At 42.8% G+C, this 23,403-nt stretch overlaps 1 protein-coding gene across 2 annotated transcripts in view; it reads left to right on the top strand.

Moving 5' to 3' along the window:
- LOC111159647 (nuclear mitotic apparatus protein 1) overlaps window positions 1–23,403 on the top strand; it is a 76,105-nt gene that overhangs the window by 12,833 nt on the left and 39,869 nt on the right. The window contains exon 1 of one of the 2 annotated variants that reach the window (XM_022522199.1): window positions 22,673–22,764. The exons of the other annotated variant lie outside the window; for it this stretch is intronic. The gene's annotated coding sequence lies outside the window, so the exon portion shown is untranslated. Of the gene's footprint in view, window positions 1–22,672; window positions 22,765–23,403 lie in introns of those variants that run through there. 2 annotated transcript variants of the gene reach the window in all.

The following is a 23,403-nucleotide window of genomic DNA, read 5'->3' as shown; positions in this document are numbered from 1 at the left end:
TTGCATATATCTTGTCCCCTTAGTTGTAGTTTCAGGACACTTAATATTTGTAAGTTTGTCCTGAGAGTAATTGTGTTCTCAGCCTTCGTATTTATTCTGGTGAGGCTGCCAATGCTCAGAATATTTTTGGTTTCTAAGCCAATCTTTTGAATATCCTCAGAAGTAGCAAATCATCACTCTTGCTTAGTGGATTCAGGTTTAGGAGACAGCCAAAAGATACTGTGAGCCAAAGAGTGAAACAAGGCAGTACATTTTTTGGTGAAGAATGACATGTAAACAGTAAGACTTAATTTTTGTGTGTGTCTTCATGTGGCGTAGATCTTAAAGGCAGTTTCCAAAGGAGTGTTTTATAAATATTTTGAGTGATGGTAATATTGTTAGAATAAGTTAATAACTTCCTGCAGAGACTGTTTTGACTACAGTTTTCATTTGATTTAATAAGATTGGAAATGTTTGTTTAAAAAGGTGTCACTTCCTTTATACTCACTGCATTTTTGCTTGCTTCTAGGCCATGGTGACTAGATAGTGTAAGAAAATTTGCCTTTCTCATCGTAGTCCTCGCAAATCACAAATGTGATTTGAGGACCAAAAAGGATTGGAATGTGCTGCTGTAGGACACCGTAGCTGAGGGGTTGTTAGCAGTCATCTCCAGAAAACTCAGTCAAAGGTTCTTCTGGCTGTAGCACCCACTGCACACCAGCATGCCAGCACCCGTTGCATGGTGGGGCTGAACCAGATAGTTTGGTAGCTCGTCTTTTTGTGGGAAAAATTATATATCAAGTCACTTTTTTTTTTTTTTTGGTCAGCAGTTGGGTTTGAGAAAGGGTGAGAATGGGCAGAGGGGATAGAAAGAGGGAAAGCAGAGAGCCTATCTTGAATGCATTTGAAATAGGCTGATTGGTGTACCCCGGAATCTGTTCCTGGAAATGGTGTTCTTGTTGATAACTAGTCAGTAGAATAAGGTATTAGGCAATGTGGTCAAAAGATTATGTCACTAAGTCACTATATGGTCATTTGCAATTCTTTCTTACTCAAGGCCTTGTTTTCCTCATTTTGGTATTGAAAAAGTTACATACTAAGAGTTCTAGATCTGAAAATAGGTATGTGTAAGGAGATTTGAGGTCAGAAAGTATCTACTTGTTTTAAGTTGCTTGACTATTAGATTAGGGGGTAGGAGTGAAATTCCTTTTTAGCCCCTAAGTTGCAGTGATTTTGCTTTCTACGGGCAGTCATAGCTGAGTGATCAAACATGAAGTAGCTGTTTAATGGGAAGCAGGCACTGGGAGCTTTCTCCTGAAAAACAATCACAGGACATGCTGGTCCTGATAGAAGTCATTTGGTGGTAGGACCTTTTGTTTGAAGAAGTTGGGGGTGAATTTCATCCAAATGGACAATGTGGATATTGTGATTTAGGAGATTTAGAGACTTTGTTCCCTGCTGTGGTTAATTTCAAGTCTTTCTTTAAAGGGATTCTTTTAATGATTGGGGCAATGAGATTCATTTAGAAAAAGCCCCAGGTAACCACAATTAGAAGTTAAATGGCCAAGAGCAAAGCCAGTTGCTGGAGAGAAAGTGCCCTAATCAGTTGCTTTTTGACACTTAGATCCTATAGTGACCCCAAGGAGAGAATAGGCTGCTTAGTGAGCTCACTAGGCCCTAGGCTGGGAGATTTGGGCTCCAAACAGAGGAGGAGGTGACCTGTAGAATCCACACCTCTTAATCTCCCTATTTCTCTTCTTTCCCTCAGTGCCCTTTAGTTTTAATTAGGATTGTGTAAACACAGTCAGTTTGCCAGTCCCCTTAAAGTGGCAGGCCTATGACATTTTCTGTTGGTCACTCATGCTAGGTAGGTGACTTTAAATTAGAGGGATTGACACTTTGGCTTCACTGGCTGCGTTACTGAAAGAATTCATTACATTAGGGCCAGTTGACATTCAGTCAGGCAACATTATTTAGCACCTACTGTGTGCAAGCATTGTGCTAAAATGGAGCTGGTAGGTGAATGAGGGGGTTTCAGCTCTCCAGGAGCATAGTCAAGTGAAACATATTTGTGGCTAGCATAGACCCAAAGAGGAATGGAATAAAGTGTGTAGAGGAACAGGCAATACTGGGAACATGTAGAGGAGAGAACAGTTGTTTTTAAAATGGGAGAACAAGAAGAACTTCTGAAGAGAGAAGGCATTTGAACCAGGTTATAAAAGGTAAATTTAAGCCTTCAGTAAGTTTAAAAGAAAAAACATTTCGGAGGAGGTCACAGCATGGGCAAATACACAGAGCATGTTTGGGAGAAGTATTCCTGAGACAAGATATTTTAGAGTTAGGAGCTGGAGGTAGGCTGGAAAGGAAATTTGATGGTTGGATCTTAACTATAAGTGTCATGTTAAGGGATATGGATTTTATTCTGAATGGAGTTAGCTGTTGAGTTTTATTTATTTATTAATAAATTTTTATTTTTTTATTAACATATAATGTATTATTAGCCCCAGGGGCACAGGTCTGTGAATCACCAGGTGTACACACTTTACAGCACTCACCATAGCACATACCTTCTCCAGTGTCCATAACCCAACCACCCTCTCCTTACCCACCCCCCCCGCAACCCTCCGATTTTTTTTTTTTTTTAAAGATTTTATTTATTTATTTGACAGACAGAGATCACAAGTAGGCAGAGAGGCAGGCAGAGAGAGAGGAGGGGAAGCAGGCTCCCCGCTGAGCAGAGAGCCTGATGTAGGGCTCGATCCCAGGACCCTGGAATCATGACCTGAGCCGAAGGCAGAGGCTTTAACCCACTGAGCCACCCAGGTGCCCCCTTCCGATTTTTTTTTAAGTTTATATTTTTTTTTAGTTATTTCTGCACCCAGCATAGTGCTCGAACTCACAACCCAGAGATCAAGAGTTATAGGCTCCTCTGACTGAGCCAGCCAGACACACCCTGAATTTTTTTTTTTTTAAGATTTTATTTATTTGTTTGACAGAGATCACAAGTAGGGGGTGGGGAGCAGGCTTCCTGCTGTGCAGAGAGCCCAATGTGGGGCTCGATTCCAGGACCCTGAGATTGTGACCTGTGCCGAAGGCAGAGGCTTAACCCCTTGAGCCACCCAGGTGCCCCACCCCCATTTTTAAGATTTATTTATGAGAGAGAAAGCACTGTAGTAGCTGGGGGAGGGGCAGAGGGACAGGGAGAACCAGACTTCCTGCTGAGCAGGAAGCCCTATCTGGGGCTCCATTCCAGGACCCTAGGATCATGACCCAAGCTGAAGGCAGTTGCTCAACTGACTGAGCCACCCTGTTTTGTTTTTTAACTAGGCTCCAGGCCCAGTGTCCAGCCCAATGTAAGGCTTGAACTCATGACCCTGACATCAAGACCTGAGCTGAGATCAAGAATCAGATGCTTGGGACGCCTGGGTGGCTCAGTGGTTAAAGCCTCTGCCTTCAGCTCAGGTCATGATCTCAGGGTCCTGGAATCAAGTTCCGAATCGGGCTCTCTGTTTAGCAGGGAGCCTGCCTCCTCCTCCTCTCTCTCTCTGCCTGCCTCTCTGCCTACTTGTGATCTGTCTGTCAAATAAAAAATAAAAAATTAAAAAAAAAAAAAATCAGATGCTTAACCAACTGAGCCACCCAAGTGCTTGGCCCCCTGAATGTTTTTGATGTGAGGAATAACATGATCCAATCCATGTTACTTAGGTCTTAGTCTGGTTTCTTTCTTTAAAAAAAAAAAAAAAAAATTATTTGAGAGAGAGCACATGCTTGTGCACACTGGGGGGGAAGGGCAGAAGTAGAAAGAATCTTAAGCAGACTCTGCACAAAGCTTGGGCTCCTTGCAAGGCTTGATCCCATGACCCTAAGATCAGGGCCTGAGCCGAAACCAAGAGTTGGGTGCTTAACTGACGGTGCCAACCAGGCACCCTGATCTGTTTAAGTGTAAGGTCTTAGATTTAAGGGTTGAGAAGGTGGTGGTCCTGGGTCCTTAGCGTATAAGGTTTGTCAGGCATCTCAATATAATTTGATTCCTCAGTTATGTTTACTAAAGCATCTCCAAAAGCAAGAAGGCAGGAAATGGTCAGCATAGTCCCTTTAGGGGGACAGCTGAGCTTTTCTACACCCCAAAGATGAAGGTTTTCTTAGGCATATATCTTGTGCAGTCTTTCTAGTGGGTTGCTTACTTTTCCTCTAATCCTGTGTGTAGTCCTATACATATTTCTCAGAAAGGGTGAACTTTTGATTATACACTGGAAACCAAAAATGTTTTTTGAATCTGATTGAAAAATAGTATGTATATTCATTGTAGGAAATTGAAAAAATACAGGAAAGAATCAAGAAAACTAAAATTATCTATAACCCCACCATCTGGAGAAAATCACTTATTTAGTATTTCTTTTCAGTGTTCCGTACCTATACATATTTCTATTTTGCATAGTCCAAAGTCATATATTACCTATAATTTTGTATTCTGCTTCCCAGTTACCATTGTATAAATTCATATAAATTTAAAATGTTGGGATCCCTGGGTAGCTCAGTTATTAAGTTTCTGCCTTCGGCTCAGGTTATGATCCCAGGCTCCTGGGATCGAGCCCTGCATTGGGCTTCCCGCTTGGTGGGAAGCCTGCTTCTCTCTCTCCTACTCCTCCGGCATGTGTTCCCTCTCTCGCTATCTCTCTCTTTCTGTGTCAAATAAATAAATAAAGTCTTTTTAAAAAAAATGTTGCTGAAACTATAAATACTTACAATGGCTGTATAATAGTCTATCATAGAGAATTTTTATAGTGCTTTCAGTTTTTCTATTTTAAACAGTACTGTAATAATTTTATACAAATTATAAAAGTAATATATAAAATAACTAAGTCCCCTACACTTAACCCTTTATCCTAATGCTATTCTGCTGACATAACCATTTTTATTTTATTTTATTTTTTTAGATTTTATTTGTCAGTGGGGAGAGAGCACAAGCAGAGGGAGTGGCAGGCAGAGGGAGAAGCAGACTCCTCACTGAGTAGTTGGATTTGGTAGTAGTAGTTGGAGTTGGAGGACCCTGGGATCATGACCTGAGCTGAAGGCAGGCACCTAACCAACTGAGCCACCCAGGCATCCTGAGATAACCATTTTTATTTACTAATAGTTTTATTTATTTATTTATTTATTTATTTATTTATTTATTTATTTATTGGAAAGAGAGAGAGAGATGAAGTGTGCATGCATGTGCATGTAAGGGGTAAGGGGCAGAGGGAGAGAGAATCTTAGGCAGACTCTGTGCTGAGTGTGGAGCCCCACACAGGACTCCGAGATTGTGACTTGAGCCAGAGTCAAGAGCTGGATCCTTAACAGACCAAGCCACTGTGTGCCCCATATAAATTTTGTTTAAGATGAGCCTCACTGTCTAAAATAGCCACTGTGAGTTGGACAACAATCTATATTAAGAAACTATTCTTTAGGGGCACCTGGGTGGCTCAGTGGGTTAAGCCTCTGCCTTCGGCTCAGGTCATGATCTCAAGGTCCTGGGATCAAGCCCCGCATCGGGCTCTCTGCTCCTCGGGGAGCCTGCTTCCCCCTCTCTCTCTGCCTGCCTCTCTGCCTACTTGTGATCTCTGTCTGTCAAATAAATAAATAAAATCTTTAAAAAGAAAGAAAGAAAGAAAGAAACTATTCTTTAGATGTTCAGTGTAAGTTGCTGTTTCGTTTAGACCCAAGTAGTAAATACTTCAGGCTTTGTAGGCTGTGTAGTTGCAGCTACAGTTGACCCTTGAACAACATGGGTTTGAACTGCATGGGTCCACTTATACAGGGATTTTTTTTTTTTTTTAATTAAATACAGTACTGTAAATGTATTTTCTCTTATGATTTTCCTAGTAACACTTTATTTAGCTTTATTGTTTAGTTACAGTATTAATACAGATAACTTACATGATAGATGTTAATCAGTTGTTTGTTATCCGTAAGACCTCCAGTTAACAGTGGCTATTAGTGGTTAAGTTTTTGGGGTGTCAGAAGTTCTGTGTGGATTTTCAACTATATAGGATGGTGGGGGTGTTGAGCAGCTTGGCACCCCTTATCTTTGCGTTATTCAAGGGTCCACTCTGTTCACCTCTGTAGGTCATAGTTTGTTGACCTTTGGATAGTGGGAAATATATCGGAATATATTGTTGAGAAGGCCTAGCTGTTCAAAAACTATAGCATTTTTCTCAAGCTTTTTCTTTTATTTATTTATTTTAAACATTTTATTTTTTTTGTTAGAGACAGCGTGCACCAGCAGGGGTGGGGCAGAGGGGAGAGAGAAGCAGACTCCCTGCTGAGCAGAGACCCTGATGTGGGGCTCCAGCTGAAGCCAGATGGTTAACTGACTGAGCCACCCAGGCGCCCCCAAAGCTTTTTAAAGTATGAGGAATCCGGGACGCCTGGGTGGCTCAGTTGGTTAAGCAGCTGCCTTCGGCTCAGGTCATGATCCCAGCGTCCTGGGATCGAGTCCCACATCAGGCTCCTTGCTCATCGGGGAGCCTGCTTCTCCCTCTGCCTCTGCCTGCCATTCTGTCTGCCTGTGCTTGCTCTCTCTCCCCCTCTCTCTCTCTGACAAATAAATAAATAAAATCTTTAAAAAAAAAAAAAAAGGTATGAGGAATCCATTATAATCTAATATAGAAACATGTCAAAGAAATTTTTAAGTGAAAAAGGCAAGTTGCAAAACAAATCATACAATATAATTACAGGTATATAGACCAAACACACTCACACTCTTTGTCTCTTTACTTACGTGTGTGTGTGTGTGTGTGTACACACACACACACACACACACACATGCATATACACTTATATGTATCTCTTTCTATATACACACATGTGTACGTGTGTGTATCGTTAGGAAAAGCTACAACAAAGTTGTAACAGTGGTCACTCTGAGGAGGGGACTGCCATTGTGAATGTCGGTTAAGGTTTGGTAAATGGGGAGTTTTATATTTTACTCTATATATTTCTGTATTATAATATTTCCTAATGATACTGTATTCTTCTTCCTACTTGTTTGGATAGCTGGTGGGCCTATCTGCACTTGCTAGGGTTAGGAGTGTGACAAAGTAGGATTAATTCCACAAGCCAGCTCTGCCCACATCAGTTGAGTGGGAAGCAGCTGCTGAGACCAGAACAAGGAGCACACGTATTGGGTGGGGGTGGGGGTGTGGTATGCGCAGGTGGCTGAGAGAGGCAGCCAAGATAGGCCAATTCTAATTTACCAACAGTGAGTATCACATGTCATGTGTCTTGACATTCTCCAAGTTGCTTTGCCCTCCTTTATCACACTGGGCCCTGAGGAAAATTCTGTGAGCAAGTAAGGCAGAGATGATGACAAGAAAGGAAACAATCAAAACATTGGATGACCAGAAAGTGTGTGTATAGAAATTTTTTTCTTTCATTTAAAAAGAAATATGCATAAGGATATGCATTACAGCATTGTTTGAAATGGTAACAGATTGAAAATAGCCATGTCCATCAGTAGGAAAATATGTGAACACATTATTTTATGTTCTTTATGTGGACTGTTATTCAGATTTTTTAAAGTATGAGTTAAAATTTTTTATTTAGTGACACTTGGGATTCATGATAAATTAAGTGAGAAAACAAGTTGCAGAGCAATGTTGAAGTGTAAACCTAGTTTTTCAAAAATGGAGAATAATAAAAAATCCTCTTAAATATAAAAATACATTTGTAGGGATGCCTGGGTGGCTCAGATGGTTGGATGACTGCTTTTGGCTCAGGTCATGATCCCGGAGTCCTGGGATTGAGTCCCGCATCGGGCTCCCAGCTCCATGGGGAGTCTGCTTCTCCCTCTGACCTTCTCCTCGCTCATGCTCTCTCTCACTGCCTCTCTCTCAAATAAATAAATAAATAAAATCTTAAAAAAAAAAAAACTTAAAAAAAAAATACATTTGTAGTTACATTGTAGGGGGCATGAAAAAAATCTGTTAACATATCTTGTGGGAGGGCCCAGCGGGGAATGAAAATGGGCTGAGAGATTACAAATTTTGTTTTTTAATCTAATTTTGTATTGCTTCATTGATTTTAGAGAACAAGGAAATAAACTTGTTCAAGCAAGAGGGGAAGTCTTCTATTTTTTCATCTTAATTGATTTTTAAGAGGTGCTTTTAGTTTTTTATTGAGTTAATGAAGCAGAGAATTATGAAAGTGAAAAATAGAGTTAATATGTAAATCTTCTCCTGGGTTTAGAGGGAGGTATCTGGGTAGTAATCCCAGGAGTCAAAGAACCAACTTTGTACTTAACTTTCTGGGGTGTGAGCTTTAATTTAATAAGGTCACTTAACAACTGTTAAACAGGGCCCCACTCTCTCCATCTCTTAAATCAAGAGCTTGTACCCAAGACAAGGTTCTCCAAGGCCCTTTCTAGCCCTAACACTCCAGGATCTATGATCTCACGGTTGAACTACCTTTAGAGATTAGAACATTGTATTTTGTTTATTTTTAAATGCTTTTTTGCATTGTTTTTACGTTTTAACACTCTGAAATTAGGAGGCGTTTATAATTGGTGGCGTCTTTAAATTGTCATTGGCATTTTTAACATTTTTATTGTCTCTGAAATTGAGATATCTTACTATTGTACTGATAGTATAGGATAGTTCCACTTTTCAGATGCCATTTTTTTTTTCATTTACTATAATCTTGGTGCCTTACTGGGCTTCCTGTGCTCCTGATCCCATCAGATTCACTCACATCACCTAGTCATTATGGGTGACTTGTGGGTGAATATATTTATTATTTGTGTGTGCAAGGGTGAATAAGCGGGTGAATATATTATTTGTGCGTGCAAGGATTTTGTGCATTCTTACTTAACTGTTAGGTGCCCTATATGTACCTGCTGCTTGAGAAGTCAAGCAAATATATATATAGCCCTGAGACATCCAGCTTTCCCAAATTTTTATTAGTCTATCTTAATTTTGCCTAGTGTTTGCTTTTTTAATTAAAGTGAAACATACATACAGAAAAATGCATAAAGTAATGTAGCTCATGACTTGTCACAAAGTGAATACACCTGTGTCATTAGTGCTGTTTCAAGAAATAACATTTACCAACATCCTGTTAGCCCTATCCAGTCATTATCCCCCTGCTGTTTTCTTTTTTCTCCTTTTTTTTTTTAAATAAAGATTTTATTTATGTATTTGAGAGAGACAGAGACAGTGGCAGAGAGCACTGAGAAGATAGAGATAAAGAGGCTCTGAGAGAAAGAGAGACAGAGTGGGGAGGAGAGGGGAAAACAGGCTCCTCGCTGAGCAGGGAGCCCAATGTAGGACTCAAGACTTGATCCCAAGACCCCAGGATCACAACCAGAGCCGAAGGCCGACACCCAACTGACTGAGCCAACCAGGTGCCCATATTTTCTTTTTATTTTTTATTTATTTATTTTTTTTTAAAGATTTTATTTATTTAACAGACAGAGATTACAAGTAGGCAGAGAGGCAGGCAGAGAGAGAGGAGGAAGCAGGCTCCCCGCTGAGCAGAGAGCCCGATGTGGGGCTCGATCCCAGGACCCTGAGATCATGACCTGAGCCGAAGGCAGCGGCTTAACCCACTGAGCCACCCAGGCGCCCCCATATTTTCTTTTTAAATACAACAAAAATGTATGTAGGGATTGTGACTCTGTTGGTTCCTAGGCGGGTGGGTAGCTCATAGTTATCTTGGGGTGAATCTGCTGGAAAGAGCTTCAGATTTGGAGCCAGAAGATCAGAGTTGCACTGTGGTCCTATTGTTTTGTAGTTGTGTGACATTAGGCAGAGTACTTTTCTGAACTTCATTCCTCATTGATAAAATGAAAACAGTGTCTACCTTGCAGAGCTGTTGTGAAGATCGTGTGAAATACTTTGTAGATGGGAAACACTGTCTGTGGTAAGAAGCCATACTCAGATGCTAGGCATTTTTAGTGAGGGAGGTAGAATCCTAAGCAGGAGATGATGTGAACCTGACGTAGGAGAGAAAATGATGTTTGATCCCCACATCCATTCTCTTAACCACCTTCCTTTTAAATTGACATTGGTATGGTCACTGGCTTTCTGTTGAAATTTCCCCAAATGGAAATAGTATAAAGGTCCTACAAGGGATCTCCAGAGATTTGGAATTTCACTCAGAGTCCGTCCATCAGTTCTCAGTGTGGGTGTCCCCTGGGCTGTGCAAGACAGAGGCTTTGGCAGAAGATTAACAAATTTCAATAGCAAATGTATATGCTACCTCTTTATTAAAGACCTACTAAGCAAGCATGTTCCTATCATAGACCCTCTTCTGATTATAGTCACACTGTTTCAAAAGTGACCCAAATCTGTATCTCTAGCCTCAAATCATATTTTGCACCAGCTATGGGTTTTTCTGATTGTATGTCCAATAGGTACCTCATGTCTAAAACCAGACTTTCAAACCACCTGCCATTATGGCATGATGGTTTAGATTATGAAGTTTGGAGTGAGCTAGACCTGGGTTTGAATCTTAATTCTGCTGCTTGTTAGCCTCATGATTTTGGACAGGTTGTTCAATATCTCTTAACTTCTATGAAAGAGGGTATTAATAGCACTTGCCTGATAGGGTTGATACTAGTGCTCAATGAATGAAGTTCCCATTTTTACATTCTTGTTTGTTTTTGGCACATATGATCATCTACTTATTCATGCAAGCTAGGAAGTTAGAGGTATTTCTAGAATTTTCCTTTTCTAATTCTTCACTTGAAATTATCAGGGCCTGCCATAAGTAGTTCTCAAACTATTGCTTCCTCTTTTTTAAATCACTGCTCTATTTCAGACATATATCCCTACTTGCTTGGAACAAGTAATGGTTTCATGCTGCATTCTGTAAAACTTAATAAAATTACAGAACAGAAGAATAAACAAAAAAAGAATTAGAGAACAGACTCAAGAATCAGGTGGAGGCAGGAGGGGACAGGGCTCCAAACATCCTTCACTTCAAACCATCTACTTTCATCTGTATCTTGGTTTCTTTTTTTTTTTTTTTTTTTTAAGATTTTTGTTTATTTGACAGACAGAGATCACAAGTAGGCAGAGAGGCAGGCAGAGAGAGAGGAGGTAGCAGGCTCCCCGTCGAGCAGAGAGCCCGATGTGGGGCTCAATCCCAGGACTCTGGGATCATGACCCGAGCCAAAGGCAGAGGCTTTAGCCCACTGAGCCACCCAGGCGCCCCTGTATCTTGGTTTCTATTTGAAGATTGATCCTGAAGAGGGTTTACTTTTATTTATTTTTTTAAAAGATTTTATTCATTTGTTTGACAGAGATCACAAGTAGGCAGGGGGAAGCAGGCTCCCCGCTGAGCAGAGAGCCCGACGTGGGGCTCCATCCCAGGGCCCTGAGACCATAACCTGAGCTGAAGTCAGAGGCTCAATCCACTGAGCCACCCAGGTGCCCCCTGAAGAGGGTTTACTTTTAAAATATAATTTAAAACTTTTCATTCGTTTAAGAAATGTTTATCAAGCATGTTCTATGTGTCAGGCATTGTGCTAAGTTCTAAGAATTCAATGGTGAGCACACAATCTGATTTCGTGGAACATATACTAGGAGAAAAGTTAAAGAAATACAAAAAGGCATAATTAGAAACTATGAGAGCTGTGAATGAAAAGACTCTGGTGCTCTGCATAGTAGGAACTTGACCTAGTATGGAACTGGGAATTAGGTGCTTAGGGTGAGTTTATATGAGGAAGTAACACTTGTTGAGCTGAGATGTGAAGGATAGGTTAAAATTAACTAGATGAAGGAGTAGAGAAAAGAAAGCTTTGGGTAGAAGGAAGAGCATGGACAATACTAAACCACATGTGGATATAACCTACTAATGAACTTTCAGCCTCTAACAGCAGCTAACATTTATTCTCTGTGCTTGGTATGGTGCTTAATGCTTTGCACATACTGTCTTGTTAAATCTTTACAATGACCCTCTGAGAAAGTATTGTTACTATTAACATTTTATAGATGGGGAGGCTGGGGACACAGGTTAAATAACCTGCTTAAGGTTGCATAGCTAGTAAGCTATGTTTATTTTATTTTTATTTTTTTAGCTCTACATCACATTAATTTATTTTTTAAAGATTTTATTTATTTATTTATTTATTTGACAGAGAGAGAGAGAGAGAGAGAAAAAATACAAGCAGGGAGAGCTGCAGGCAGAGGCAGAGGGAGAAGCAGGCTCCCCACCAAGCAGGGAGCCCGATGCAGGGTTCGATCCCATGACCAAAGATCATGACCCAAGCCGAAGGCAGAGGCCTTAACCCACTGAGCCACCCAGGTGCCCCTATTTATGTTTTTATTAAAATATAATGTATTATTTGTTTCAGGGGGACAGGTCTTTGATTCACCATAGCAATAGCCTCCCCAATGGCCATTTTGCAAGTTCCAAGCAAGTAGGGATATATGTCTGAAATAGAGCAACCTCCCATCCCTCCCACCACCCTCTGGTCCAGCAACCCTCAGTTTGTTTCCTATGATTAGGAGTCTCTTATGGTTTGTCTCCCACTTTGGTTTCATCCCATTTCATTTTTTCCTTTCTTCCCTGATGATCCTTTACCTTCTCAAATTCCATGTATCAGCGAGATCATATGATAACGGTCTTTCTCTGATTGACTTATTTCACTTAGCATCCTATCCTCTAGTTCCATCCACGTCATTGCAAATGGCAAGATTTCATTTTTTGATGGCTGCATAATATTCCATTGTGTATATATACACCACATCTTCTTTATCCATTCATCTGCCGATGGATATCTAGGCTCTTTCCATAGTTTGGCTATTGTGGACATTGCTGCTATAAGCAGTGGGGTGCAGGTGCCCCTTTGGATTACTACATTTGTATCTTTGGGGTAAATACCCACTAGTGCAATTGCTGGGCCATAGGGTATAGAGCCAGCATTTTAATTAGGCAGTCTAACTGCAGACCTCATGCTCTTAGCCATTGTGGTATATCGCCTTCCCCTTGTTTCTTACCATTCTAGCCTGTACGTCACACAGGCTGGAACATAGATCTGATCTATGTTCCTCCCCTTTACTCCCTCTGTTTAGAAACCTTGATTGTTTCCTATCACCTACAGGATAAAATCTGAATTCTTTAGTATGATGTAAGCGCCTTACAATTTAGTACTACTTATCCTCATCATCTGCTACACCTTCCTAAAACCGCATGCCATTTCTCAAATGTAATGAACTCTGTCTTTGTGCATGCTGTTCTCTCTGTCTGGAATGCTCTCTTTAAGGGAAAAAAAAAAGTTATTTATTTGTCAGAGAGAGAGGGAGGCACAAGCAAGGGGAGTGGCAGGCAGAGGGGGGAGAAGGCTCCCTGCTGATCAAGGAGCCCCATGTGGGACTTGATCCAAGGACCCTGGGATCACGATGTGAGCCAAAGGCAGACGCTTAACTGACTGAGCTGACCAGATGTCCCTAGAATGCTCTTTTTTTACTTTTCCTTTGGTGAATCGCTACTCCTCCCACTCACACATTAAGTACTCAGCTTAAATGTTACTTTCTTGGTAAGGCTTTTCTAATCATCCATCCTGAGTAATCAGACCCTCACATGTCCTCCAAAACAGTAACTTCTGTGTTCCTGGTCTGAAGTCTTTTCAGCAAGGCAGGAATCCTAGGTCTTTATATTCCCACACCCCATTCATAAGAACTTTGGGTCTACCTCCATGATGCCTTTCAAGTAACACCATTCTTCTTCCGTCCTACTGCCGCTGCACTTGCCACCTCACTCCGTTTTGCCTCTGGACTCGGTGTTGTGCCAGATTCATCTTTTGAAAAGGCACACACAAGCCATTCACCTGCTCAGGACACTGCCTTTCTGGTGTTCCTCTTACAAGTCACTGTTAGTCTCCACTAGACGGCCCAGTGTTCTCTTACCTTCCTTTTAGCACTGCCCAGGTCTGTGTTCTTTGGCGTTGTATTAAGGTGAAATAAAGGTATGTTTCTTTCTCCACAGGATTGTAAGCCTGTCTAGTACTGGTTTGAGTCTCCAACACAGTATATATAAGTGTTTATTTCATGCTTATGGTTGAATGTCGCTGGTTAAATTTCATTAATTCCAAGTTAAGATTAACCCATTTTATATGTTTTGAAGAGTTATGTTGCAAATAGGGTTTTGGTTTAAAAAAAAAAAATTTTTTTTTTTTTAAGATTTTATTTATTGGGCACCTGGGTGGCTCAGTGGGTTAAGCCGCTGCCTTCGGCTGAGGTCATGATCTCAGGGTCCTGGGATCGAGTCCCGCATCAGGTTCTCTGCTCGGCGGAGATCCTGCTTCCCTCTCTCTCTCTCTCTGCCTGCCTCTCCATCTACTTGTGATCTCTCTCTGTCAAATAAATAAATAAAATCTAAAAAAAAAAAAAAAGATTTTATTTATTTATTTGAGAGAGAGCATGAGAGAGGAGAAGGTCAGAGGGAGAAGCAGACTCCCCAAGGAGCTGGGAGCCTGATGCGGGACTCGATCCTGGAAGTCCGGGATCATGACCTGAGCCGAAGGCAGTCATTCAACCAACTTAGCCACCCAGGTGCCCGGGTTTTGGTTTTTTAAAAGATTTGGTCCTAAAGGGAGGTCCTAAAGGTCCTAAAATTGCAGTCTTTTCAGGAAAATTGTGTGAGGAACTCTTCATACTTCTCAATGATACCAGATACATGGGCTGTTATTTTATCTAATGCTGTTAAAGTTACTTAGCATCTTTAAACATGGAGAAAATGGCATCTGCCTTGCCCACACCACAAGTTAGTTGTAGCAAAAACCCTTTGAACAAGGAGTGTATAAGTGCTTTGTACACATAAAGGACCATACTGATGACAGGTATAGGTTGTAGTTGAGGTGTGCTGGAGAGAGCACTGGACTTAGAAGATTTGAGTTCTGGCTCTGCAATCCTTTAGGTTGACCTTGAAGCAGGCATTTTCTTCTAGTCTTCTAGTCTGTAAAATTGGAACGAACATGCTTGCCTCTTCGGGTTCTTTAGGAGGGATTAATTGAGATGTGAAAAATAGCTGTCCTTAAATTCTTGAAGTCTGTTAAAATGTTAGGTTTGTTGTCTGTTTGTTTGTTTTTTAACCACAGCCACATTAGATACATTCCCATTTATTTTATTAGTTATATATTAATAAGTTTGGTGGGTTTTTTTTTAAGATTTTATTTATTTGACAGAGAGAGATCACAAGTAGGCAGAGAGGCAGGCAGAGAGAGAGAGGGAGAAGCAGGTTCCTTGCTGAGCAGAGAGCCCGATGCGGGGGCTTGATCCCAGAACCCTGAGATCATGACGTGAGCCGAAGGCAGAGGCTTGACCCACTGAGCCACCCAGGTGCCCCTAAGTTTTTTTTTTTTTTTTAAGATTTTATTTATTTATTTGACAGACACAGATCACAAGTAGGCAGAGAGGCAGGTAGAGAGAGAGGGAGAAGCAGGCTCCCTGCTGAGCAGAGAGCCCGATGCGGGGCTCGATCCCAGGACCCTGGGATCATGACCTGAGCCGAAGGCAGAGGCTTTAACCCACTGAGCCACCGAGGCGCCCCCTAAGTTTGGTTTTTGAAGCAGCCTAGCATCCTATTTAGAAATCCAACTCTTATTAATATTTGTGTTTATTAATTTCTTTCAGAGGTTAAAGGCATCACAGTGTAATAGGAAAAGTAGATTTGGAACTAGAAAGACAGGGGATTCAGTGCTGTGTAGGAGGTAGAGACTGAAGATAAAGCAGAGGGGGTGGGGGGAGAGGGAGAGATGGGGAGGGTGAGAGAGGAGGAGAGGAAAGAGAGGTGTCATCTGAGTTTTTTAGCTACTTAAAGCCTATTTGAAAACAAACCAGATCCTGGGCAGAATCCTTATTCTCTCAAGCTTATGTTCTGAAATCACAAGTTGTCTCAAATCAGCAGACCTTGCTCGGACATATAAATAAATTGTAAAATTTCCATCTCAGGCAGGATATAGCAAATCTTCAGCCTAGTTGTCACATGTGTTCCAGCATGAATGTGGGGTGGGTGGCTAGATGACCATTAAGGTCTCTTCCAACTTTGAGATTCTGTGATTTATTGACCAGGTATAGAAAGCTACTTTTATTTAGGCCTTTTTTTTTTCCATTTTTTTCCAATTTTGATTTATTTAGGCTTTTAAGACCAATGTAATTATAAATTGCACTCTTCTCTGTGGCTTTTGTTTATGAAACCTTGTGAATGCCTTGAGTATAGTTCCAGTTAGCTTTCATTTTGCCCCATGCAAAGTTAGTATTACGAGTTTCCAAGAATCACCTCCTGTCATCAGGATTAATGAAGCATCCACATGTGCCTTGCTTTGGGGATGGGACCCAGTAGGATAACAAAGTGCTTGTTTCTAGGGGATTTGGTTTTTCTTTTTCCTGGAAAGGAGGAAGCCCTAACTGGTGAAGTTTTGACCAGATTCTGAGGAGCTTAGTTCTATGTCAAAGATTTTTGTTGTTGTTATTGTTGAGAATGGTATCCTGGATAAAGAACCATGGGAAATTTTTGGAGGTGCTTTAGATATGATCTATCCAGTACCAATACCCTTCGTTTACTGAGAACCAAGCTAGGGCAAGTGACTTGCCTAAAGCCGTAAATTTAGTAGGTGATGGCTTCAGAACTTACCTCCAGGGGCTTCCAACACCAAATCTAGGGTATTTTTTTGTTCGTTTTACCATTGTTGTGACTGTCTTTAGGAGTAGTTGCAAATCTTTACATTGAAGCTGTTCCTTCTTCGGTTTCTTTTACCTTTCTTTTACCTCATCATTGTTCTGTGTTTGTGTGCAAACAACATGTTAGATATATTGCCTGTAGGGACAGATCCGTTTACTCCTCTGTGACAATGAAACAGGGTGAACAGGTTCTTAGGTGTTTAGTAGAAAGACCTTCTTGAGGGACAACTGAATAGGGCCTCTTGGATGTTATAATGAATCCTCTTTGGGTTTTGATTTGCCCTCTGCTTTTCTCCCCAGGAAGCTGCAGGCTTACCAACACTGCCTCATTACTCAGCACTACCCTCTGGAGAGGGAGGATGAGGCCTGGTAAATAAACTCGAGGTCAGGGTTCTGAAACAGCAGTCCTTCCCTCCAACCAGTAGTGTTTCCTCCAACCTTCTTTATGGCTTCTCACCCTTGAGATATGTCCACCATCCCTTCCAGTAGAAAATTCTTCTATGCTTACCTCTTCAGAGGAGTTTTGGTTTTTTAATGTTTCTAAATTACTATATCTTCAGAAAAAAATGCTTTAGTGGTTGCTTTTTAAATTAGAGCTGTTTTTTTTTTTCCTTTTTTAAAGATTTTATTTATTTGACACAGAGAGAGAGAGATCACAAGTAGGCAGAGAGGCAGGCAGAGAGAGAGGGGGAAGCAGGCTCCTGCCAAGCAGAGAGCCTGATGCGGGGCTCGATCCCAGGACCCTGAGATCATGACCTGAGCCGAAGGCAGCGGCTTTAACCCACTGAGCCACCCAGGCACCCCTGATTGTGTTTTTTTTTTTTTTTACCCCTGATTGTTTTGATTAAAAAGTTGATTCATGGGGTTCTGGGTGGCTCAGTCTTAATAAGTGTCTTCCTTTGGCTCAGGTCATGATCCCTGGGATCCTGGGATTGAGCCCTGCGTGGGCCTCCCTGCTTGATGGATAACCTTCTCTCTCTCCCACTCCCCCTGCTTGTGTTCCCTCTTTCACTGTCTCTTGCTGTCAAATAAATTGGTAAAATCTTTAAAAAAAAAAAATGTTGATTCTTATGAGGAGGTATAGAGGTACGGGGTTTCTTCGAGCCATTGAGAATGTGCTAGCTTTTATTTATTCATTTGATGGCTGTTGAAGAGCAGTAGAGAATAATGTAGAGACCACATAGACAAGTCACTACCTATGTGACTAAGTCACTTAATTCCTGAGACTCAGATCTTCTCATCTTGAAGATACATAAAACGTATGTAGCTGAGAAGACTAGATGAGATGTCCATGTCCAGCTGGACTGCAATTTTGGCTCTAACACTTACCAGCTGTGTAGCCTTAGGCAAGTTATTTAATCTTAGTTTCCTTTTTTGTAAAATAGAGAGGGATAATCATAGTATTTGTTAATGTGTCATTGGGTTATTGGGAAGATTAAGCAAAATAAAGCAGGGAAGTGTTTAGCACAGTGCCTGCTGCATACTAAATGCTCATTAAATGTTAGCTATTAATTATAATGGTAGCAGCAACAGCAAGGATAGTCTGTAGGTATTGATGATGCTAGGATGTCAGGTGGCAGAGAAAAGACTAGAAGGCATTGCATAGGGCAGTGGATCGATAAGAGCCTTTTTTCCTGCCAGCTTTCCTAGTGAGAAGGCCTATAGGGACTGAGAGGCTCTCATTGGATCTACAGCTCCCTACAGTGAGAGCTTCCCTCCTAGGCTAGTAGGCTGAGGTAGGAGGTTCAGATGGACTTCAGAAGACAGTGAGAAGACCAGTCTGGCATGGTAGAGGGTTTGGGTAAGGGCATAAATAACTCTAGAAGGTAAAACTGAGGCCAGGTCCAAACTGAGGCCAGGTCCTGGAGGGCCTTGACGGCCAGGTGAATTCTTTGTATTAGAAGCACCCCTGCCCCACAAATGGGCTCAGTTGGTTAAGCCACTGCCTTGAGCTCAGGTCATGATCCCGGAGTCCTGGGATGGAGTACTGCATCAGGCTCCTTGCTCAATGGGGTATCTGCTTCTTCCTCTGACCCTCCCGCATCTCATGCTCTCTCTCTCTCTCTCTCTCGCAAATAAATAAGTAAAATCTTAATTTAAAAAAAAAAAAAAAAAAGCACCCTACTCTGGGCCATCTCTGTGGAAATTGCTCTTTGTTTTTCCTTTATACTTTTTAAAATGGTAATACTCATTTTTTAATGGCAATATTTGTTAAAAGCTATAACATTTACATTTTCATCAAAAATAGTAAAACAAACATCCATGCACAGGAGATATTACCAGACCCTTTGAAAACACCCTGTGTGCTCCACAGGCATCACCAGCTTCTATCCAACCACTATCTCAGTGCTATTCTAAATCTTGTGTTAGTCACTTACTGTTTTCCTTCCTTCTCCTCTCCTTTCTTTTTTTTTTTTTTAAGATTTTATTTATTTATTTGACAGAGATCACAAGTAGGCAGAGAGGCAGGCAGAGAGAGAGGAGGAGGAAGCAGGCTCCCCACTGAGCAGAGAGGCCGATATGGGGCTCGATCCCAGGACCCTGGGATCACGACCCAAGCCGAAAGCAGAGGCTTTAACCCACTGAGCCACCCAGGCACCCCATCTTCTCTCCTTTCTTTCTTTCTTTCTTTCTTCTTTTTTTTTTTAAAGATTTTATTTATTTGTCAGAGAGAGAGGGAGAGAGAGTGAGCACAGGCAGACAGAATGGCAGGCAGAGGCAGAGGGAGAAGCAGGATCCCTGCCGAGCAAGGAGCTGGATGTGGGACTCGATCCCAGGATGCTGGGATCATGACCTGAGCCGAAGGCAGCTGCTTAACCAACTGAGCCACCCAGGCGTCCCTCTCCTTTCTTTTAAAAATAGTTTTACCTATCCTGGTCTTCTGGGGACATGGAGCAGGGGCTGTGGATTCAGGCAGGAGCTGTGTGGTCTGCCTGTTGCCTAGCTAGGCTGGGAGGAGGAGGGGGCGGGTGTAGTTCTGGTGCTGCCGCTGGAGGCCAGCCGTGGCCTGCAGTGGGGGAGGGGGAGGCTGGAGAAACTGGCCAGGCTTCTTGGCTGTCCGGCAGAGCAGGCCCAGAAGCTTGGCAGTTTTGGCAGAGAGGTTCCAGAGGAGAGTTCAGCCCTCTGAGGCTGCACAGCTGGGAGCTGTTGCCAGAGTTAAGAGCCCAGGAGGGGGGTGGGGATCTCATATTCTTTTGAGACACAGTATCAACTCTTTCAGGTGCTGGGGAGCTTCACAGATGAAAGGTGCCAGATGTAGGGGCGTCTGGGTGGCTCAGTGGGTTAAGCCTCTGCCTTGGGCTCAGGTCATGATCTCAGGGTCCTGGGATCGAGCCCCGCATCCAGCTCTCTGCTCATCGGGGAGCCTGCTTCCCCCCCCCCCCCGCCTGCCTCTCTGCCTATTTGTGATCTCTCTCTGTCAAATAAATAAAAATCTCTAAAAAAAAATTTTTTTTTTTTATTAAAAAAATAATTTAAAAAGGTGCCAGATGTAGCCAGGACAGTTTTAACAGGCCTGCCTCCTATTTTCACCTCATACTTTTCTTGGAGTGTCGGTTGTGCCAGTCATTAAATTATGTTTGCCACTTTGCTTTTCTAGAAAAGCTTTGGTTTTTGCTTTGGCTTGGCTTTCCTGGTCCTTCTTTGAATAAAGAACCTTCCTTTCTACCAATAGTAGTTGCTAACCACAGACTGCAAGTGATACTGTGGGAAAGCTAAGGGCCTGGGAGAAGAAGCAGGGTGATTGGGGTCTCTGCAGTGGTGGGCCTTGGTCTGACCCCCACCACTCGCTCCAGTCATTCTTTGGTGCCCAGAGAGTTAAATTTGGAAATCTGCCATCCAGATGTATTTCAGTGGAACAGATTCAAGGAGCCCTAGTGTGTTAGATACTATGGGGGATCATAGAGAGAGAGAGAGAAATGGAACTGCTTATGCCCTTGATATTTACATTCTAGGTGTGAGGACAAGATTTCCATGCTCATATAGTTAAGGCAGGACAAGTAGTGAATGCAGAATGTAGACATATTTTTCTGATTACCAATGTAATAATACATGTTTATTTAGAATAAATTCAAATATAAAAGAAACATAGTGTAGAAACTCCCCACAGACTAACCCCTCCCTTAGATAACCACTCTTATCTGTTTTTAAGGACTATTTGAGGAGTTAAAAAAAAATTTTCAAGATTTTTTTTTTTTTTAATTTGACAGAGATCACAAGTAGGCAGAGAGGCAGGCAGAGAGAGAGGAAGGGAAGCAGGCTCCCTGCTGAGCAGAAAGCGGGTCGTGATCCCACGACCCGGGGATCATGACCTGAGCCAAAGGCAGAGGCTTTAACCCACTGAGCCACCGAGGAGTTGAAATTTGAGCTGGACCTTAAAGTAAAATTCAGAGAGGCAGACTGATGGAAGGAAAGCAAGCATCCTGAAGATCCAAGCTCCCACTCCAGGGAGGAGCACCCCCACTAGCTTCCTTGACAAACAGCCAGCTTCTGCTTGGAATACCTTGGTGACTAGGTGCCAAAATGCCTAGAATAGGAATTAACCTTTGTTAAGTAACATCTTGTGCCTTATGTGCTAGTCAGTGTGTTTGGGCACCTTATAGATATAGTTATGAGATTAATCCTCATTATAACCTTATAAAATAGATATCTTTATTTTTGTTTTACAAATAGGGATACTGAGGCCCAGATGTTACCTGCCAGGGTCACATAGCAGCAAGTGGTATAGAGTTCTTCCATTCACTAGCTGTGTGATCTTGGGTAAATTATTTCATCTCTGTGGCTCAGTTTCCTCTTCTGTAGAGCTGAGTGGTAATAGTACCTGCTTCACCAAGGAAGTTTTTCAGATTAATGAGCTAATACATGTTAGCAGAACAGGGCGTTCATGTCACATAGTACACATTCAGCAATAGCTGCTATTTATTATTTTCTCTCTTATTCTAACATGATCTGTATCATCTCTCTGCTTCTGTATATAGCCTTTCTGCCTGTTCAGCCATCCCCTACGCTTTCCTCCCTATAGTTTTTCCCTCTGCTTCCAACCATTCCCTTGTCTTCATTCTGTCTCCAAAGTGTTTCATTCCTCATCTTTCCATTCTCTCTCATTTTCCCCTTTTGTGTCCTCATTACCTGTCTTATGTTGTGGCAGCCTTGTGACCTTCCTCCCTACTGTTAGTCTCGTTTTGTGTACCAGAATAATTTCTGAAAGTACAGTTCTCATTGTACCACATCTCGGTGTTAAAAACACATGAAATATTCAAATCTTTGATTTCTTGGTTTCAGGTTCAAGATTCTCCAGCTCTGACCCCATCTCACAACTTAAAAAGTCTGTTTCCAGACTACTTCCACAGTCTTCTCTGCTTTCCCTTTTCCACTCTTCTGTCTGGGGAGATTTTACCTGCATATTTTAAGATCCACATTCAAATATCACTTCATTTTCTTAGTCTTTTTACCTACTCTCAACTTGTTGGAATTTTTATATCCTTTTGTGGGAGTTAACACATACTGTCTTGAAATATAATTTTCAAGGCACGTTTCTTATCTCCTGTGTAATTATAAGCTAGCTGAGTGTAGAGGCTGTGTTTAATTCATCTTTGTATATTCCCTTCAATGTCCTAAAGCAGTGCTTTGCACATAGTAGGTGCTTAATAAATACTGGTGGTGTAAGTAAAAGTTGGGGGGGGGCGGTCCTGATGACTGGTGGGTTTCTCTCCCAGTCCTTGTGAGAGCCGCTGTTCAGTGGGTGGAAACGCTGTGGTTTTGTTTTCTAAGAGTCCGACATCTTTTCTTTTCGGCCATGGAGGAGAGGCAGAGCCTCTAGGCTCTGCCCATGGGTCCCAGTGCCTGTGTCTGTGAAGGGGCTCCAGCCAGTGCCTGCCGTACTAGGTCCCGTGCCTTGGCCCCTCAGCCCCTCCCCACAAATGCTCAGCGGAACAGGGGATTAGGTTCTGGCAGCACAGCTGGGATTTTGGCGGCCATTCCACAGTCGACAATAGCACGCAGCCACCGGGACAGGACAGCACGGGCCTGCGCTCCAAGGCCACGGTCTGCCTGGGCTGCTTGTTTGGGTGGCCGAGGGGGAGGAGCAGGCCCAGCGCAGCGTCCTGGCCTTGCCACGCAGAAGGTACGGGCTGGAGAGATTCCCTCAGGGAATGGGCTTGGTGGGGAGGGGGGGTGGCCTTGTCCCAGGGCAGGCGGCGCCGACGAAAGGAGGCCGGTGCTTTGTGTGTGAGCGGCATGTGTGTGCGTAAAGACACAGTCGCCCCGCCCTGGAGCCGGCAGGAAGCTGCCCCGCGTGAAAGGGCCTGTGTCCTGCTCACCCTCCAAAGCTCCCGGCTCTTCCTCGGTGCCCCGCGCGCCGGCAGGCAGGGGCTGATCTAATCATCAGGGCAGTCCGTTGCTGGCCAGAGAGGTGGACAGGCTGTCACTGCTGTGTTAAGAGAGCGAAGGGGGAGTGTCCGGGTGATACCAGGTTTGTCAGGCAGGCCACTGTGAGATGTGTTTTGTGTTTTATGCCACAGTTTGCCTTGGCTCTTGCCACTGTTGCGGTTCAGGATTTTTTGTCTGCTGGCTCCCGCGCGCCTCTTCCCCCCCCCCCCCCCCCATGCGTCCTATTCTCTTGTTCGTGGGCCTAGCCCTCCCGGCCCCTCCCCTCCGGGGCGCCCCCCCCCCCCCGCCCCCCCCCCCCCCCCCCCCCCCCCATGCGTCCTATTCTCTTGTTCGTGGGCCTAGCCCTCCCGGCCCCTCCCCTCCGGGGCGCCCC

This window comes from Enhydra lutris, unplaced genomic scaffold, assembly GCF_002288905.1.
Source record: "Enhydra lutris kenyoni isolate GAN:26980312 unplaced genomic scaffold, ASM228890v2 scaffoldscaffold68, whole genome shotgun sequence".
Lineage (NCBI taxonomy): Eukaryota > Metazoa > Chordata > Mammalia > Carnivora > Mustelidae > Enhydra > Enhydra lutris.
The sequence above is the reverse complement of the archived record's forward strand: the minus strand, read 5'-3'. Positions and strand labels throughout refer to the sequence as shown.